Genomic DNA, 19,541 nt, shown 5'->3' on the forward strand with positions numbered 1-19,541 from the left:
TCAAGCCAGAGGTAGTCAGAATGATGGATATCAAGGTCATTAAAAGCTTCTGAAGTTCATGGGCAAGAAGTTGTGCTGGTGGCTCAGCAAGGCATCTCAAACATGAGATGTTGCACAGAATATGAAAAAAACTGATCTCCACCAAAACCCCTGCTGAAAAAGCAATAGGAAAAAAAGGTAGTGCAAAGTTTTTGAGTACATTTGATCTGACCAATGCTACCAGAAGATGATGCTTATTCCTGATACCAAGCAAAAGCAGCCAACTGAACCTGATGGTACTTTAATATTTATGCTGTTTGGACTGAAGACAGCTTGGTCACCTTTTAGACGCGAGTGAATTGTCCTCAATGGGCTGGTGGATTCAAATCTCACCAATGCATAAAACATCAGGTCTTCAGCACTAGACGGAAAGACCTATCCTTACCCACCTGAGTGCTTGGCAAGCGCTGTACTGTGGGAAGATAGTGGTCAAGACAAGCAGGTGCAAGATCAGGTAGATCTCAGTGGTCAACTTTGGACACCAGGTAAGTGGAGAAAAGAAATATGAGGAGGCCAAAGTACAAATATACTGTAGGACTGCAAGGTACCATGGACCGAACAAAACTGGGGTCCTTTTTGGGACTCGCAAAGCATTGTCAAAACTTTTATTGAGAATGAAGGGGACCAAAGTTGTCCCACTTCTAAATAGGAGACCAAACAGATCATTCCATCAGATGACAGATTCTCATTTCAAGTCTGAATTCGACAAGACCGGCTGTAGGGTTGAACATCCCTTGTGAACTATGTTGTTTATTTTCATTTATTTTTTTACCACAGTAACACAGATGGAAAGCACATTACAGTTTTCATAAATTCAAATGGTCACTAAAAGCACCCCAAATACCTAGACCAATCTTACTTTTCTTAACCAATTTACAGAATATAAATCAATTCTAAATGAAATAAATGCTACATTTTTGCCCACCAACGTTCAAAAAGAGGAGGTTCAGATTGTAGCCGCTCAGCTGCAGTACACAGCCGAGCGACCGTCATGGCAAAAAAAAAATCTAGTATCTGTGTTTATACAGAGGGGTACCCTTATCAAGTTCAGGGCCAATCCCCAAAAGCATAATGGCAGGGGTGATGCACATCAGAGTTCCAATGATCGTGGACACAAAATTCTCAGTTCCCAAAATATATCTTGATAATTTACAACAACTGAAAAAGATATGAAGACTGTCCGCAGTATCAACCCCACACCGAAAACATTTGCCATCATACCCACCTCCCACTTGAACATACGTGCTGGCGTATAATACAAATAAAAAAAAAAGTTTTGGAAAACTTGCACTTTCAAATTGGCGGAAAGTAGAGCTTTTTCCTAGATCTATACATATGTTGTCTACCCCCAATATCATAGATCATTTGGAATTATGTTTTTCTAAGTCGTCTATTCTATAAGATAGTAATAACCCCAATCTTCTCCTGTCGCCTAACAGCCTCAACAACTATATTGGGTGCAACTAAAACATTTTTCCGACTTATGAAATTTTGAATTTGAAGAAATTTAAAAAAAATTGACATTGACAAATTATACTGTCTTGCTAAATCTTTGTAAGACATAAGGGGTCCACCAGTAACAAAAAAGTATCCTAATTGAAGAATGCCTTCACTCCTCCAGCCAAGTGCTACACTATCCCAGAAAATAGGTGAAAGAATTTTCACCGCATTTGTGGGGGTATATTGAGATAGTCTCTCCAATAAACATAATTTGCATGTTCTCTTCCATACTTTAAAAGCGGATTCGAATACTTTAGACCTAGTCCGCTTGAAATAGCTGCCATCAATTTCTTTGAAGAAACATTGTCGTGCCTCGAGCTCTAGCAGAATGTGAAAGATCGAAGGGGCCTCTGCACTATTAACTACATCCTCCCTCGTCAATAAAACCTGCATCTTTAACACAAACATGCATAAAAATACAAAACAAAATCAGGGATGGCTAGACCCCCATGTTCAATTGGTAACGTCATAAATCTGGTAGCTCGTCTGGGTTTGCTAGGGGCCCAAAGAAATTTAGCGCACAGATTGCAGGTGTTGAAGTTGGGCCCATGACACTTCCAAAGGTAGTGACCTAAATAAATAGAAAACATTCGGCAAAACATTAATTTTAATGATATTGCTTCTGCCTATTAGCGTAAGATGTAATTGAGCCCGCCTGTCTAGTGATTCCTTGATATTACGTAACAGCACAGTCCAGTTAGCATCAACCGCTTCAAGCATCGATTACGTTATTTTAACACCTTGGGTGCTAGTGATATTTTCCTCCTGTGCTGAATATTATATTTTCCCATTGTTCATGACAAGGTCAGCTCGTCATAAGCACAGCTCAACTGTTCCTCATGACGAGCTGAGCTCGTCATGAGCACGGAAGGGGTAATACCCAAGTATGTCACTTTTTTCAGAACTATATCATCCAATACAAGATTATCAGTGCATAACATTTGAGTTTTAGTAACATTCAATTTATAACCAGATATCTGACCGTAAAAAGTGTTGCTGACCGCTCAATCTCTTGAAGTGCGGAATATGAATCGACCGAAGTCAACGCAATGTCATCAGCGTAGGCGAACATTGAATATGAAATATTTTTTGCAACAAAGGGCTTGATCAAGGAACTATTACCTAACTGCTCAATAAACAGATTGATATACAAGGCAAAAAGCAATGGTGAGCAAGGGCACCCTTGCCTACTACCCCTTGTAATAGCAACAGCATCCGATAATAGACCCATTGACGCAATCTTAGCGACCAATGGAGTGTACAGTACCTGCAGGGAAGACATAAACCTTTTCCCAAAACCCAATCGGCGCATCAATTCCCACAGGTACTCTCGATCCACACCGTTGAATGCCTTCTCCGCATCCAGTAAAATTAGCCCTAAGTCCTGTTTCTCCATCTAGGTAACATCAAAGAGCGTCACCACCTTATTCACATGAGTGACTGTCCCTCGCGATGGTATAAACCCATGCTGATTTTGAGAGACTAACGAGCTAATAATCTTAGAAAGACGAGAGGCCAAGATCTTCGAATATATTTTACCGTCACAGTTTAATAATGAAATTGGACGGTATGACCCTACCAATTCCGGGTCTTTGCCCTTTTTGCTAAAAAGCACTATGGTAGCTTCTGCCCAGGATTTAGGGGCATGTCTATACTGTTAACTGAAAGTTCTAACTCTTCCATCCTAATTGGACACTCCAGTTCTGCCGCCTCAGCAGGATCTAAATAGGATATAACGCCCTACAAACACCTATTAATAGCAATACCCTTCTCTACCTGTTGCGTGTACAATTCAGTATAAAACTGATAAAAAATTGATAAGATCCCTGTGGGGTCCTGGCAGACTATCCCTGCTTTATCCTTCAACGCCTTAATACAGCAAGCAGATTCTTTCTGCGCAACCGTATTGCCAAACACCTGCCAACTGCTTCCCCAAACTCGTGATTTTGTTTTTTATAAGCCAGATATTTTCTGGCATTCTCCATATTCCACACACTCTGAATTTTAGCCCGGGATCTAGCGAAAGCCTCCTCTAGCTCAGAAATATTATTGCCCTGCAGTGTTATACCCAGAGTTAATTCGCCCTCAGCTTCTCTCAGAGCGGAATATAGTGCCTGCATCTCAAATTGTATCTTTCTTTGCTGATGAAAACCAAAAACTAATACCTCCCCCTCTGAAACATGCTTTAAATGTGTCCCAGACGATTGCACTATGAGCAGATTATCTATTGTTCTCAAAGAATTCATTAATCCAACAGGACACATCTCTAAAATCGTCATTTAAACAGAGTTTTCGATCAAATAAGAACACTTTAGGAGGCAAATGACATCCAGCAGCGGCAATTACTAACACAATTGGGGAGTGATCCGAAGATATCCTAGGAAAAATTTGGACCGAGGCCCCTACCAGAGAAGCAATAGATGTAAAAAAATAATCCAGCCGCACCATCTTTTTATGAGGAAAAAGAGTAAAAGGTATACCATGGTTCCAACAGGTGTAATTAACCCCACGCATCAACGATAACATGATCGTTTACAAGGTTATATAAGGCATTAAATACCTGTGGTTGGAGAACTTTATATCTTCGGGGTCCATTCTGCAACTCCTGATTAGTTAAATTAATATTTATATCCCCACATATTAGCAGCAGGGTCCTCCAAGTTGCTAAATCTATATTTAACTCCTCCAGAATAGTTGCCTCATCTAAATTGGAACCGTATATGGTACAAACTGGATATTTACTATCCCCAAACCTACATTCGGCAATAGCCCACCTACTGAGCTTGTCTGCCAGACTTCGTCCCGTAGCTTGAAAATTAGGTTTAGCTAAAATCGCCACACCCCGGATCATTGAGGATTGCTCAGAGGACACCACAAGCGAAAACCCAAGTGTTTCTAAAATTGAGTTGACTCCACTGTATATGTGTCGCTTGGAGACAAACCAGATCTGGCTGAATACTTCGCAATTCTGCAGCTACCCTGTTCCTTTTGTTCCAATTAAGGCCAGAGACATTTAATGAACAAACTTTATCCCCTTAGATAACATAATGGCAGCCAGAAAAAGAAACTTCTAATGTATGACATAAAAGACATAATGACAAACATACGTTCCCATATGGCATAGCAATACATTGTTTTTTATTCTCTCTATTAGTTACTGTGGATTTTTTTACCCCTTTCACTCCACCGAAGTGACCACCCCTTCCCCTCCCGCCCCGTGCCCCAGAAACACTCAACCCCCCCATCCCTCCCCCTGTAACAAGGCTTTAGGACCCATGGTCCTGTAGATGCAGGCTCCCGTAGTCCCCCTGGCATTACTCGGGGAGACAAAAATGTCAAGTATTCTTGAACCGCAGGCTTATGTAATCAGTCTCTCTGCAATGGCTCTGCATCATTTTGTCTGTTATTCACCAAGACGATGCCAGAATGTTTTCGTGGACAGAGGTTTGCCAAAGTGAGATTCCTTTTAGCATGACTGACCGCTGTCTTGTTGTACAGGCCATGGGGGGTTGACGGAAGAGGATTAGTAAAAGCAGGCTACACGTTTTTTTTACAGGTAACCACAGTGAGACTGCTTGGCAACCCTGCCTATGTTTTAGGCTATCTAATTTTCCCTTATTGTATGGTATGGTGTGCACAATAGAGCTTTGGTTAATAAAGTGGGTTATACAGATTTGAGTTCGCACTATTTATGAATCCCGGGGGTTGCAGAGGTATTCACAGGACTCTGCCGCAGTGCTGTCATCTCACATTTTCTCTGGTTGCGCTCTTGCCATTCCCCCAGAACCAATTGTAAAGGCTCTTGTCTTCGCCTACTCTCAACCCAGCCAGTTTCCAAATCCATCAGTCAGCCTGTATCATGATCAATGCAAACAGACTTTAGCCAAGGACTAAAACAAACACACACTAAAGTGACAATATACATTGCTGTGCAGTCATGGACATGCTCACTCCGTCCTGGCCTGTCATGATAAGCAATGACCAAGACAGACTATCTGATTGGTTCTTGAATGAATATCTTTGTTACATTGCTATACAATAATCATTAAAGAACAGATTACATCTTGAAAACAGCATAATTAAAAATACAGATGGATCAGATGGGGATTGAAAAAGGATAATATAAAAAAAGTTCATAAAAGCAGCAAATCTAAAAAAAGTGATACATCTAAATCAATGACTTTATCCCAGTAATACAGCTCGGACAATCATATTCATACCTAGTCATGGCATCTTTAAGAAATCAAGGTGGTATTTCTTTTGAATTATGACCCCACTGCAAATGAAACAGTAGGCTCAGACAGCAACTGGAGATAATAAAAGGCAGGTATATAGTAACAAAACTCCCTAGACTTAAAAATAGGGAACACATATCTACAAGAAAAATAATAAAATTAGAGGTTATAGGGTTTGTAGTGAACTACCATCAGAGGGACAACTCAATATTGAGCTGGAATCATATTGACCAGGAGGAATACAAAAGTGTAGAGCAAACTGCATCCAAGCGAAACTTTGTAAGCAAAGCTCTCTCCCAAGGATTTCTCAATAAGGAGAGATAGGGCTAGGACTGACATTAGGTCGGAGAACCAAGTAAGCTCTCAACGATGGCTTGTCCAGGGCAGCATTCTCTCTGTCTTCCGTAGCACTACAAATACAGCTATTTTACCTTAAGCCCGTCATCTTTAACAATCGTAAGGGGGGCTTAATACAACACTGGGTAGCCCAGGGACACTGCAATGTTTTTACATAATCCAACCAAGGCAATTTGATCCAAAGTCACAGTCCAAGCAGTCCTGGATCATAACCCTGTAAAAGCAGTGGATTCCCTGCCCAAAACAGTAATCCACAAGAGCAATGGAGCATGTTTTTTCAAATCTTCCATATATCCCAAATTAAGCTCTTCATACAAAACAAGGCTAGAACTAGCAGAGCCCATATCAAGCATTCTCCTGTAAAAATGATTCTCCTCCCGCTGTATTGAAAGTCAAAACTGGTAGGCATTTCATTCTATAAATTTGCAGCAATGGGACTATTGGTTTATTGCCTATTGTTGAGGAGAACCTTAAGAGAACACCATCTACTTGATTAAAGAGTGGTTCTTAATCTGAAAGATTCCCTGGCAGCTGGTTGCCATGGAGCAGCGCACAACTGTAAGAAATAGCCTTTGTAGTGATTAGCCTCCACTCATGAAAGATTCGAGCCAAATTTGAATCTGAATAGACAGTTGGTTAGTGGTCGCTGAAGAAATTTGCAGCAGTCTTACACTTCACTCCACATAACATTTGGGAACAGTTATGAAACCTAAATGATGTCAAATATGCATTAAGAGAAAGAATGCACAATGTAAATAAAGGTGAACCAACGAAATATTTTTGTACAGCTATAAAAAGGTCATGGACTTCAGTTTAGTGCAAGGAAAAGTTTGACGCAATGTAGGTCCTGTTTACACATACAGATGTTTTTTATAAGATTAATTGAAATGGACATGCTAGGATGGTACGTTACATGATATTGGCATGGCAAAGGTAGAATTTGTGTCACTGCCAAATGAATAATATTTTATCATCATGTTTGTATGTCAATTTTGCTCCGTTGTAGGTAACAAATTTGGGAGTTTTGCAAATATTTTAAAGAAAGTAATGATAGTTAGGAAAGCGCCTCATCTGATTTGTGATTTACTTTAACTGAACTTAGCCCCTTTTCACCAAAAGCATGTGCATCATCATCCACTTTAACCACAGCATGTTGCTCACCTTAAAATTGGTTTAGGGGGGTAGTTGTCGCCTTCAATATGGATGTCCGGGTAAAGCTGCCTGATGGCCTGCGCATACTCCTCGAACACCCTCCTGTAGCCTCAGGAAATACTATTAAAAGAAAACAAATTATTTTATGAAAAAGTCACTAATGCTTTAATTCCTCTGGCAAGATCGGTTTGGACTAGGGGTACACAATCAAAATGTGCCCCCTGGTCTCAGATTAGGATGCCTGCATGGAAGACTTCCAAAATCAATCTGACTTATTGAAGATGCAATACTAAAACAGTCACTCTCCAGGTAAACCATGATGTGCTCCTGGTTTTAGATGAGGAGATGTGACCGTTCTATTCCTGCTTGATCTACCAACAGGTGTTTGCTATTGTACATCATGACACATTTATTCATAAGCAGTCAGCTCACAACAGTCTAGATGGCACGTCTTTATCCATTATGAAAAGCAAATTTCAATTCCTAGAAGCTAAAGCAGCCAAATCACAACACCTCTCCTGGAAAACTGGCGTTTCATAAGATGACAACCATCACCTCGATTTGTTTATGTTTATATAGGGGCATTTGGTCTATCTAGAGACACTAAAATAAACATCCATCAATATGCCAATGGCACATAGCTTTTCTTGAACGGCTTCGCAGCAGCGGACATTCTGCCGGGATGCGGCCGAATCGGACGTGTGGGCAGATCGGATGGCAAGGGCCGTCCTCCGCACATGCCCACCGTGACGTCATACGGCGGGGGGCTGTCCAGCGCATGGGAAAGGTTAAAGAGTCTCCGAAACTGACATTTAAAAAACTTTTTGATGTCCTAACCAACCTGGGAAATATGGATTAAATTATTCCAACTCAAGCTAAAACCAGAAGACTACATTTCTTCTACAACAGACAGACAATTTATGTTCACCAATGGCTGTAAGAAAAAACATACCTAAGCATCTTCCCCAAGCCAGGTTCTGCAGCAAATTATCTCGCTCTTTCATTGACAGTAGCCTAAATCTCCAATCAACAGCAGAAATTACAAAACGCGTACTAGACCAGCTTGGTCTATAGAAAAATATTAACTTCAATAAAACGTTCATCATTTGATACAATTTTATAGCGTTATTACATCTGGTCAAATGTACTACAATACTAAAAGGCTTAACCAGTGAAACGTTTGCCCTGCTAAAAGGAGTTATACATACAGCCGGTAGAGGGAGCAAATAAATGTGAGTACATAGCTTTAATCCTAATAAGAAAGAAATTGTATCTGCATGGAGAAGAACAGCCTTCAAGGATATATGTATTACAAATAAGGCTAATTAACTCTTTAGGGGTGCCGACCTGAACAAAATTGACTGTTAAATTAAGATCCATATAAACAAGATGAAAATAAAGCCTTATACTTTAGACACTAGTGTCACAATAGGCATACCATTCAAAGCAAGCATTTTTCGGTACTGCTCCTAGATTAAAGTATACCCTTCTGGAAGAAAATATACTTTCCATCCCACTTGTGCCTTTCAGAATAACCTAGAAATGATTCTTGTTTAAACAGTAGCTATCAAAAGCAGATCACTAGATTCTCTTCAAATCAGAGGGAGCTTCTGTTAGAAACTTTCCAGTGGTCCTGGGGCAGACAGGAGTTACTAGCTTACAAAGGTGACGTTGGTGCCTTTTACCATTGCAATCCTGGGACAGACCTACAGTTGAAATTTCAAACTTTTCAACAACTGCACCCTCAAAGCACTTACTGGAAAGCACAGTAGAGAAGAAAACGAGGTCCCTGGGAGGTGGGGTGGGTGAGACGGAGAACTATTGTCCAGTGCAGATGTTCAATACTCAATAGTACACACAGTAAAAGGCCACAAGCACAGTTCTAAATTTGGGTTGATGCAGCACTATTTTAAAAATCATAATACAGGAGACGGTTATACACAGAAGACACAAAATATTAAAAGTAACCGTTGCACATGTTAGCAACTGACACATGAAACAGAGACAGGAGTAGTAAATGCACCATAAAAGTGTGCTTTAAAACGTGAGAAGAAAATACACAAATAAATAATACATATAAGCAAAGTTGCACTAATGATTTTCTTATGCATATGTTGCATATTGAAGTATATTGATGTCGTTTTGATGTTAAGTGAAGTGGCCTAGTAGTCCCGAGCTCTTTGTCAATGTGCATCAGTTAGAAAAGTTGTTGCAAAAATGTGTAAGCAATGAAGTACAAGCTTGATATATTTACAAAATTATATTGGACAGGTTATGAAATTGTAAAAACTAATTTTGTAGAATGAAACTTTAAAAACGAGCATTTATATAAATAACGTGAACATTTGCTGTAGTAGGCCATTTCTAACGTTAGCCATCTATATGTAATAATAACTTGTAGAACTTTAAACATTCTTTACTTGCATTGATTTAATTATATTCAAGTAAATTCAGAGCTCATTTCATGTAAACGTGCGATGCTAACAAATGCGTTTTTCGAAAAAAGCGTTTTCTCTAGTTAGGATGTTTCCTAGGATTTAATACAATGGGTTGCTATACTGCAAGAGAAATTTTGCATATTTATCCCATACAGGTTACATCGGATCATTCCTGAATGTTTCTTCAATGTGCACCTTGAAATGTTATGTGGGAATAGAATTTCAGCAATTGCATTCAACAGACTACTTGGGTTTTTTATTTGATATTAGGCTTATGAGGACTCTCAAAGTTACGTTTCCCATGACTAGCTGATTATGATCTTATAATGGTGGTGTGATGCCACCTCCGTGGGATGAACTTTTAAAATGTTATAACAAAAGTCACCTTAAGGGAAGGGCAATGCCATACTTTTTCTTTTCCCATAAGAGACCTGGATGCCATGCTGATCAATTACTCCCTCTAACTCTGGAGTTTAAAATGTTTGGTCAGGCAAAGAGAAGGATTGGCGAAGTGCTGATGGAGCATCACTCAGGTTAGAGTCATTGTGTAGCAGCAAAGGAGTGTGAGTATCAATACGGATGCGCACTGTTATTTGCTTTACTTAATATTGCGGTTATTTAAATGCCTATGTATTATTGAGTAGAGGGAAATGCTTAAAGTCCATGTAAGAATATACAGCTTTTGTGAAAAGTTGAAGTTGTAATTGGGCCAGTTGTGGCCTAAGATCTGGAGATATTTAACTACGGGTTGTCTCAATGTAGAAGACACTGAGTAAGTCTTCTACTGGTTTGTGGTGTTGATCGTGAGACATAGCCAACACCTTGGTAAGAGTTCTTTCTGTGTGACAGTGACAAACGATTTGTATGGTTGATCTCTAGTTCACAGGGACCAACTATATCAATTAAGGGTGAGATAGCTTTGGTCGAGGTTTTATTTGAGGTGAATGAGTATAGAAGGTTTAGATAACTTGTGAGTTTGGATATACTTTAGTGGAGTAGACAGTGTTGCTTGAATTATATGGTCATATTTTTGGCTTACAGAAAATGCGCAGGAGAAATTGTGAAGGAGAGTGAGCTGCTGCGAGGAGCGAGTTTGACGTCACAGTGTGCCGCACTGTGATAGGCTAGTTGGTGTAAAGCCACGCTGGGATTGACTATGGCATAACAGTTGCACAGTCATTGGTTGAGGTTGCCGAACAGGAGAATTGTGAGATAATACTATTTTCTCAATTTATAAAAATAGTATGTGAATACAAACTTTTATTGAAATTATATTTTTCCAGTCAAAGAAAATTAGATTAGTAAACAGGCTGTATTTGCCAAAACGAAGGCAGAGGTACCATCCAAGGGTACGCCAGGAAACATGGTCATGACAGACAAAAGATTACATCTGTGTCACTTTGATCTGAGCCCTCAGATCAAAGTGACACAGATGATGAGAAAACAGTTGCGAGGACATTCAAAAACAGCAAAAGTACTAAGTCAAACGTACGCATCTCTTGAATAGACTTACTTGGCTGCTAATGAGTGGGAATGGCAGTTCTCCTACTTTTGTGCTAATACGTGTTCATCTGAACCTCCCTGAAACAAACAGTTATTGATTTGAATTTTAATCTGGATGTACCAACAAATGGATTGACAGTTTTTCCTGAATTTATTCCTCCACAAAACTTTACCATGAATTTTCCTGTGCCAAAACTTTTCTGAAAATGCACTAGCCACCGCTGCTACTTTTGACTTTTCTTTTTTGTTTAAATCATTTTTATTAAGGTTTTTGACATCAAACAAATGACAAGACGACATGGGAATAGCTCGAATGAACCCCCGCCCTTCCAGCTGGCAGCCCTCCCCTCCCACTCGAGGGCAAGCCTCACCTCTGTGCAGGAGAATGTGTCCATGAAGGTTGGTGAGGGCCCAGATCTGACCGACAATGTCATTAATCAATCCCATCAACAACCAACTTTACCCTTTTCCCCCAAGCCCCCCCCCCCCTTGCCTCCCATATCCCTCCCCCCGGTGTGGTCGGTAAGCACCCGTCAAGTGTTCTGAGGCGTACATATATTGTGAGGTTGACGTTGACGTCTCCGCATCTTTCCTGAAGTCATCTGGTAGGCGAAGCACCCTGAGGTATTTTGGGCATGTAAGTTCGTTAAATTCATCCGACAGGAGAGAGACTAAGGGTTGCCAAGTGTCCAGGAACGTGTCCCATGTCTGAGTGAGGCTTGTATCCTTTCCATTCTCATAATGTACCATAGCCTGTGGAGCCACCCCGTGTGTGTGGGTTTCCTCTTGGTGCCCCATAGTGATAGAATGCGTTGAGTGGCAGCGCCCATTGCCAGCCCCATCTGTCTCCCCCTGAGTGATTTGAGGGGGAATGTGATGGCGTTGGGGAGACCGAGCAGTGCATATGCTGGAAATCGGGGGATCTCAGTTTCAAAGTGCTTATCTATGTCGCATAACACCTGTTCCCAATACTCCTGTACTTCCGCACATTCCCACAATATATGATTAAGTGTCCCTGTATGGCCGCACCCTCTCCAGCATGTCGGATCTGTGCGTGGATTGCTCTGGTGTAATCGTGCAGGTGTGAGGTGCCAGTAGTATGCTATTTTTACCGCTGATTCTCTGCTGGCCACGTTACGGGCAGTGTGGTGGGCCCTGAAGTAAATGTCCTGCCACTCTTTGTCTGTAAAGGAGCGATCCAATTCTCGCTCCCATCGTTTTTGGCCCGCGGAACGAGAGGTGGGAGGAGATGGCTGAGCATCTTGTATAGGTCTGTAATCACCTGTTTGTCCGTTCTTTTTGTGTTTAGCTATTTTTCATAAGCTGTGAGATGTCTGCTCACGTTTGGCAGCACCTCTCTCACTGTTAGCCAGTGCCTGATCTGGAAGTATTGGAAACGCCTAATCTGAGGGAGCGTGTAGTAGTCTTGTAAGGTGTGTATTTGCAGGAAGCCCTCAGGATCGAAGAGGTCACCGGCCGCCCTGCACTCCGACGACCGCCATTGCGGGAACGACCCGGGGATCGTGCCCAGAGGAAAGGCTGGATTGTCAAACAGGGGCGTCATCTGGGATGGAAAGGTGGTGAGGCCACATAGAACTGCCACCTTGTCCCATACCTGCATCACTGTTCTTGTGATGGGTGATCTTTGAAGATACGAGGGCCTATTGGTGCGTTTCAGGAATGGAACTTTCCATAAGGACATCTGGCCCATTGCTCGATCTTGGAATAACTATCTTTTTTCCAATTCAGGTCGGCTCCACTCCAGGAGGTATCGGAGCTGTGTCGCCTGGAAGTAGCGGAGTAAATCAGGGCCCCCCAGGCGGCCCTCTGACGTGGCGTGCGTGTTCAGGTCCCTGCGAAGTCGCGGACGCTTACCAGCCCAAACGAATTGTCTAATGCTGTCTTGCAGTTTCCTGAGCAAGCCTATTGGTGGCATCACCGGGATGGTTTGGAACAAGTACAAGACTTTCGGCAAGAGAGACATTTTGACTGTCGCCACTCGCCCCAGCCAAGAGAGTGGCTGCCGGCGCCACCTTACCAAATCACCTTGCAATTCAGCGAGCAGAGTCGCGTAGTTTTGTTCGACCGTTTGGGCCGTGCTCGGTGTCGGGGAGATACCCAGGTACGGCAGCGACATCCGGGACGAAAGGCTCCCATAGCGCCACGGGTCTCGCGCGGGCATTCCGCCCCAGTGGCAAGATCAACAATTTCGACGTTCATCTTGAAACCCGACACTTTTCCAAACGCCCCCATCTCCGTGAGGAGGGCCGGCACCGACCTCGAAGGGTCTTCCACGGCCGCGAGGACATCATCCGCGTAAAGTCTTATGGTCTGTGGTTCTCCGTCAAACGGAATACCGACAATGGCCTGGTTATCTCTGACCCTTTGCACGAGTGGTTCCATGTACAGCGCAAACAGTAGGGGTGAGAGTGGGCACCCCTGTCTGGTGCCCCTTTGGATGTCAATCGGCCGTGAGCGCACCCCGTTGACGCTGATCGTAGCCTGAGGGGCCACGTAGCAACTAGCGACCCACGTGCGGAACCGGTCCCCCATCCTGAACCGCACCAGGACTGCATCGAGGAACCCCCAGTCCACCCTGTTGAACGCCTTTTCGGTATCGACAGACAGGAGGGCCGCATCTGAATCATTGAAGTGGGCCTTGTCGATGACATGGAGCAGGCGCTTAGTATTGTCCGCGCACTGCCGGTTCAGGATGCAACCCGCCTGGTCTGGCTCGATGATAACCAGCAAGCACGGACCCAACCGCGCCGCCAGCACACCAGTGAATAATTTGAGGTCTAGGTTGAGGAGCAAGATGGGCCTGTAGGCAGCGCATTGAGACAAGTCTTTGCCCGGTTTGGGAAGGACTACAATGTCTGACTGTAGCAGGTCCTGGGGAATAGAGCCCTTGCCTTGGAAGGAATTAAACAGTCTGGTCAGTAATAGCGCCAGTAAGGGACAAAAAGATTTATAAAAACCCGCCGAAAAGCCATCGGGCCCGGAGCCTTTAGCGGCTGAAGGCGTGCGATCGCTGAGATAACTTTGTCTGTCCTGATAGGTGCGTCCAGAGAGTCCAGAGTAGCCTCATTTAGAGGTGTGATTGCCGTCCCTTCGAGGTAGGCCTCGGCAGCCGTCTGTTCGAGAGGCGGCTCTGCGGTGTACAGGGAAGCATAAAATGCCCGGAACGCCTCTGCGATCTGGTCGTCCTCCTGAGTTATGTGCCCCTTCCGGGATCGAATGGAGGAGACTTTAGCGCGCAGAGTCTTGGCCTTGAGGCTGCTCGCAAGTAAGAGCCCTGTTCTATCGCCGCCTACGTAGTAAGTGTGGCGTAAACGAAGGGCCGCGTATTCTGCTCTGTCCAGGTCTAAACTCGCGAACTGGGCCCTAACTGCTTTGAGTTGGCGCCAGATCCTAGGGGCCCCGGTCCGACTATGAGCCCGTTCCAGCTCAAGCGCCTGTTTAGATAGGGATTGCCGCTTGTCCCTCCGCTCCTTGGCTTCCGAAGAGGCCACAGCGATTAGGTCTCCCCTCACCACCGCCTTAAGCGCTCCCCACACCGCCATCAGTGGAACCTCAGGAGTATCATTCACACGCAGGTATTCAGTAATGCGATCATGAAGCTGTTGCTTGACCCAGGTGTGCTGTAGGAGGGCTTCTTTGAGGCGCCATTTACCTTTCCGCATCGTGGTTCGTGGGACTCGCACGTGTGTCATGAGTGCATCGTGATCAGAAAGTGCTGCCGGAAGGACCTCTATGTCATTTACCAGGGGGGCCAAGTCAGTGTTTCCGAAGAAGTGATCAATTTGAGCGTATGTGTGGTGTACGTATGAGTAAAAAGTGTAACCCGGGGTGGTGGGGTGATGTTTTCTCCACAAGTCTACAAACCCCCTATCCGATAGCCACTGGCTCCCTTCCGCAGAGATCACGCCCGCAAACCCAAATCGGTGGCCCGACCTGTCCGTGTTGGGGTCCATCACCAGGTTAGTGTCCCCACCCACCAGTATGGATTTCGTGATGGGGGTTAATGCGTCTGCCAGGGCTCCTTTAAGAAATGGTTCTTGTTTAGAGTTTGGAGCATAAAGTGACCCCACGACCACTGTCAACCCACCTATCTGGAGGGTATAAGCCAGGAATCTTCCTTTAATTTCGGCCACCTTATCCCCTACCTGCCCTTTGAAATGTCGTGCCACCAGTAGGGCCACCCCCACCTTTTTCTCCGGTGTCGAAGAGTAGTATTGGAACGGGAAGGCCCTAGAACGCATCCTGTGCCAGTCTTTGGGTAGCAGGTGAGTTTCTTGAAGTAGGCACACCTCTGCGCCAGAGTTCTCCAGATAGGACAGGACGGCCTTACGTTTGATGGGGTTAAGCCCCTTAACATTCAAGGTAAGAATCTTTAGCGTGGAGTCCGCCATATTCGGAAAGTGTAAGGAGTGCAATTTGTGTCAGAAGTTCGCCAACCACCCGGACCTATGCTACCTGCCTCGGGTGAACCACACCGGGAGTACCCCCCTTTCCCCAGAACCAGCCCTCCTCGAACCCCTTCCCCCCGCCCCTCTCTCCAGCCCCCCAACAGAACCAACCCTCCCATCTCAACCCCCTCCAACCCCCAGCCCTAACACTAACCAGTTCCCCCACAGCCCCCTCACCCGCCCAACAGCCCCCCCCCCCCCCCAAACATCCCCGCAAAACTCTATCCATAGTCTTGGGCCTATCGGAACAGAGTCCAGGTCCGTAGAGTGTCAAAGTGGAGGAGAACATGGCAGCGGCTGACTCAGTAGCCACACGGCCCATCCGCCCCAGACAGAGCTGTAACATGAAGGCGAACCCCTTGACAGAAACACCTTACTGTGTTGTCAGCTACCTCCTCCACAGCCGCCTCACGTTCCTGAGCAGCCGTGAGGGGGTCAGGCTTCGGAAGAGTCCTAGGGGACCGCCGTCGTCGCACAGTCTGCCAACTGTCGCTGGAGTGTCGCGTGGGCCCATCCAGTGACCGACGCGGGGAGGTCCCCCTCGAACCAGCTTCTTCCAGGAGGTCAATGTCTAGCAACGTACGTGTGTCTCGGAGCGATCGGAGCTGGTGTAGTGTCCCCTTTTATTTGAAAATGAGGCAAAACGGATGGCCCCAGGTGTATGGCACTCCTTTGTCTCAGGAAATTCGGGGCTACCCTGAAGGCCCTCCGCTTCTGCAGGATGATGGCAGAGAGATCTTGGAAGAGGGCCACAGGGTCTCCCCAGAAGGTGAGCGGTTGTTTCAATCGGGCCTCTCTCAAAACGCACTCCTTCAATGGGAAAATCGGGGAGAAGTATGTCCGGAGGAGGGGCCTGTGCGTGGCGCGCTAGTCCAACCCTTGTGCGAGGTCAATACGGATGTCGAACTCGCTAGGCTCCCCAAGAATCTCCCGGAACATCTCCTGCAGGTAGGCGACGATGCTGTTCCCCTCCGATTTCAACGGAACTCCCCGGACCGTATGTTGTTCCTCCGGGAACGGTTCTCAAGATCCTCCGATTGCGCCTGAAGGTCCACCTGTTGGTCCTGAAGATGGAGGATCTCCTGTTGCAGCCGTTCCACCTCCATGCTACAGGTCTGGTCCGCTTCCTCCACCGCTGCCACGTGCTCCCCCAGACTGTCTATGTCTCGGCGCAACTCCCGCTGCTCTCCCGCCAGTTCTTGCTTCAGGGTTTGGAAGTTGTCCCTCAGGGCGTTGAAGAGGGAGGCAAGGAAGGCCTTCGTGATCGGAGCAGACTCATCGTCCTGGCTTGAGGTGCTGACTGGCGTCTTAGGGGGTGACGGCACCGGGGCGTTCTCCCCTTTCGGGGCATTTTTGTGAAGTATGTCCACAATGTTGCGGGTTCCCTTGCGTCCCGTGGCGGCCATGATCCCAGAGCTCTACAGTCAATGAGGGACCAGGGGGGCCTCCCACGAGGCTGCAGGTAGCACCTCAGCGAAATCGGGAACAAGATCTGTTAGGCCTGTGAACTCGCGTGGGGATCCGATGAGGCCACCGGAGTGTCTTCAGGCACTATCACCCGCTCGGGAGGGCCCAGAGTCGGCCAGCGCAGGCCCAGAATCGCCGTGCTCCCGAGGTATTAGCAAGAGTCCTCGTGTTCCCGCCCAATCGAAGGTGCAGGGTGGCAGGAGCTCCTCATGCGGGTTAGCCGTGTTCTCCGTGCAGAGATCAGGAACTCCCTTAGCTAGCCAGTTAAGGTGTGTGCTGGGTCCGGGGGGGCAGCCGCCGGCACACCGCGTCCTTAAGGGTGCCCCGGCCTCCTCCCGGGGCCCGAGTGCAGCAGCCTAGTATCGAAGGGTCAGCCGCGGCGGGAGTCCAACGGGGCGGACCGCCGCCACCCCGGTGCAGGGATGGTTAATGCCCTCCCCTCTCGTATGGGACTACTGGTGTGCTCTTGTAGCAGGTCCGACACCCAGGCTTCGAATTCAGGGCCTTGTGCGGGCAGTCATGCGAGCACTTGGGGTGTGCCTCTCACCTGCTGGTCCCGGGGACGTCTCCTAGCTGACCAAGCGCCGACGCGCAGAAGCTCTGGCAATCCCGGGTCTCCGGTCGGTGATCGGTGCTCCTCCCAGACCGAGGTCCGGCTCTCCGCCTCCTCCGCGGTCCCCGCACTGGCCGGCTCTCCAGGCGTCAGGGCCAGCCGCCACACACAAGGCCCTGGGAAGGTCTTGACTTCCTGCAGATGAGCCCGCGATTTCACCAGGCCCAGAGGCCGGAGCTCGGCCACGGCCCCCTCGCGGACCAGGCCCAAAGCCGGGGGCTCGAGTGCTGCAGCAGCCCGCCCGGCCGCCACCGGATGCCACCGCGGCCCCCCCAGGCTGTGCTCCGGTCGCTGGAAGCTCGGGCCGCCCAGCCGTTGTCCCGAGGGCCGCCACTCTTGGCCACTGTAGGCGACCTGCCGCTCCTGCTGCACCAGACCCCAGGGGCACTGGAATCACCCCAGGCGCCGGGCTACCGCGGCCGCCATTTCGCCGCCACACGCTGGCAAGGGTATCCGCCAAACGCCCACTGCTCCCGCAGGCGGTGCAGCTCAGATCGTCGAGCGGGGAGCACCGGGTAGAGTACTGCACCCCCAGTCGTGACTTTCGTGAGTTAGGGGGGTAGTGCACGCTGTTAAAAGGGGCGATACGGGGTTCAGGGCCGGGGAGCCTCGCAGGACACATCTGGTCAGGCCGCCCTCTTAGCCATGCCCCCCTTTTGACTTTTCTTTAGTTAAACGGTATGAATCTTAAGTCACCATGCAGTCCAACTCTGGGATTTCTTGCAAATGCGTATATACGGTTATTCTATTAAGCACTATTTTGATATTAATTGCAATGCTGATTTTCCTAAATCTGACACCTTTTGTTACTGTGAAAAACTAATCCATTTCTTTCAGAGCCACAAAAAGAAAGGTTTCTAATTCAATCGACTCGAATGACAACTGTTTACACAAAGGTACTTTGAAAATAGATTTCAGCTCAAATGTCTACGCTATTTTGCTTAATGAGAAGACCAATACTATGGATACAGGTGATTGCGAAGTTTGCATGCAAATACCTTCATCAGTTGCTGAGTGTGTAACCTACTGTAGTTTACCGCTGAGAAATGGAATTTGTAGCAGTGTGCGTGTTAGTTTATTCTATGGTACTGATCAATTGTTATATTATTACTCAAATCAAGATTGGATCATTTCGGAAATGTCTGTGCTTAGAAATTTAAATCTGCATCCTGGGATTTCAACAATAGAGAATAAGTTACATAATTAGATCAACACAATATTTTCAGATGGCTTATGCACTTAGAAGAAATAACATAACATGTGAAGTGGTGAGAATTGAAAAGAATTGTATAGATTTGGTAGAGTAGACATACCCGAAAAACAAACAACAGTGTACTTACCAACTTGACTCCTTTGAGTTTATCACAAGAAGAAAACAAAATCAAAGAAGGATTGGTTTCATTGGCAACATAAAGGTAAACTATGTGTATATAGAAATAAATCAAACACTAACAATGTGTTTGTAGGATTTAGTGAATGGGAGCACACATTTGCATTGTATGAAAATTGGGCAAGATATTTAGGAGATGTAGCTCACATTTTTCTTGGAGTGTCCTAAATTTGTGGAAAGAGTGCAGACTGTACGTTACCAAAAAGATGGTATGATGGGTGTAATATGGAAATAGCTTTTCCAAAAATGTTTGATGTCAAAAGCCTTAAAGAACAGTTAATGCAAACGAATGAGAAAATGAAGAGAAGTTTAATTGAAATAGTGGGAGATATATTTGGAGTCTTGATACCTTCCATGGGAGTAACATTAAATTCTCAG

General features: G+C 45.8%; 1 pseudogene across 1 annotated transcript in view; it reads right to left on the reverse strand.

The window, feature by feature from the left end:
• Window positions 1–19,541, reverse strand: part of LOC147722210 (selenoprotein T2-like) — a 74,851-nt pseudogene that overhangs the window by 49,102 nt on the left and 6,208 nt on the right. The window contains exon 2 of the transcript XR_015309864.1: window positions 7,293–7,403. The product of XR_015309864.1 is annotated as a selenoprotein T2-like (transcript). The remainder of the gene's footprint in view (window positions 1–7,292; window positions 7,404–19,541) is intronic.

Source organism: Lissotriton vulgaris, chromosome 4_1 (assembly GCF_964263255.1).
Source record: "Lissotriton vulgaris chromosome 4_1, aLisVul1.2, whole genome shotgun sequence".
NCBI classification, from domain to species: domain Eukaryota; kingdom Metazoa; phylum Chordata; class Amphibia; order Caudata; family Salamandridae; genus Lissotriton; species Lissotriton vulgaris.